This window comes from Alligator sinensis, unplaced genomic scaffold (genome assembly GCF_000455745.1).
Source record: "Alligator sinensis unplaced genomic scaffold, ASM45574v1 scaffold1841_1, whole genome shotgun sequence".
NCBI lineage: Eukaryota > Metazoa > Chordata > Crocodylia > Alligatoridae > Alligator > Alligator sinensis.
Window position 1 is genome coordinate 238,830 of NW_005843034.1, and position 1,384 is coordinate 240,213.

General features: G+C 49.2%; 1 protein-coding gene across 3 annotated transcripts in view; it reads left to right on the top strand.

Moving 5' to 3' along the window:
• The window catches only part of DNA2 (DNA replication helicase/nuclease 2), a 36,994-nt gene that overhangs the window by 6,770 nt on the left and 28,840 nt on the right, over positions 1 to 1,384 (top strand). The gene's annotated exons all lie outside the window — the stretch shown is intronic.

A 1,384-nucleotide genomic window follows, 5' to 3' on the forward strand; every position in this document is an offset into this window, starting at 1 on the left:
AGGGCTGGAGGCAAGTGCCAGGGGGTGCAGGCACAGAGTGGAGGGCAAGTGGCAGGGACACAGGCACTAGGATGGAAGCAGGGGGAGTAGTGCAAGTGTGGGGGGCAGGCAGCAGGGCATACAAGCACAGTGGTAGCAGGGCACAGCAGAAGGGCCAAGTGGGCGGGGGGGGACAGGTGGCAAAGGGCAGGGCTCAGGCCAGTTTACTTTCCACTGCTTACCCTGCTGCAGTACTGGGGACACGCACACAAATATAAGACAATTCCAAAAATTGCATTCTAGACATGAAATATTATAATATTGTATTCTTATTACTTCCTGCTCAGGCATGAGTGGCCTTTGATCACAAACGAGGATGAGATTTAGGCATACTGAGCAGGGTCCTTCTTCCACTTCTTTCTTTCTTTTGTGGTAGACATCAGATAGGCCATCTGACAGGCAACCTGGCTCTGTTGCTTTAGTTCAACACCACCTCCTCTTGGTAAGAGGTTGGTAGGTTTGGTTTTCATCCTGCAAAAACTTGGAACACCAAGATAGGAGAAAATGAGTTAAATTATTTTTTGTTTCATTTTTTCCTTTTCTTCTAAGGTGTCTATGAAGGCTCGTTGTTCACACTATCAATTGAAAACGTCTCGATATGAATGTATACATATAACTTCCTTGAAATCTCCCCCTGCCATCCCCTTCATGCTATGAAATAGTAGTATTGTAGTTAAAACTGCAAGAATCGTAGGTAACGGGAATAGAAAGTAGCCATATAGCTTTAGTGGGCAAGTGTTTTTTTTAGGTCGTCTTTTGCTAGTGAAATTTTTGGTACAGCTGAAAAAAGATTTTCAGAAATGCACTGAACTTCCAGTCTGAATGATAGTATAATGAAACTAGGGTTTTGTTATATTAGAAATTATATTGACATTCTTTAGGACGGGGCAGGCAAAATATGGCCTGCCAGGCCATTCTATCTGGCCTGTGGGGCCCCTAAAAAATTTAGAGTATTATTATCTGCCCCTGGCTGTCTGTCCAAGATGACAAGGCACGAGCAGGGTCCAGAAGGAGCTGGCAGCAGGACCTAGTAGCTGCAGCAGTAAGGCCCCCGTCTGGCCATGCCCCACCCCTAGCCCCCACCTGGAAGCCTGTGCCTAGCAGAGGCTTCTGGCTTTGTGACCCTGGGGCTACTCCCTGCCTCCCTCTGTCTGAGAGTGCTAAGAATGGCAGGGGAGTGGAGGACAGCTGGCAATTGCCCCAGTCCTTGGGGCTGGGCCGGCTCCTGCGGTCCCAGTGATGGAATTGGTGAACCACATGGTTCCAGAGTGGCTGGCCAGGTGGGAAGGTGTGGAGAAGCGGCGGGTGGGAAAGGGGCAATGGCACTAGGTGGCGGGGAGTGGCA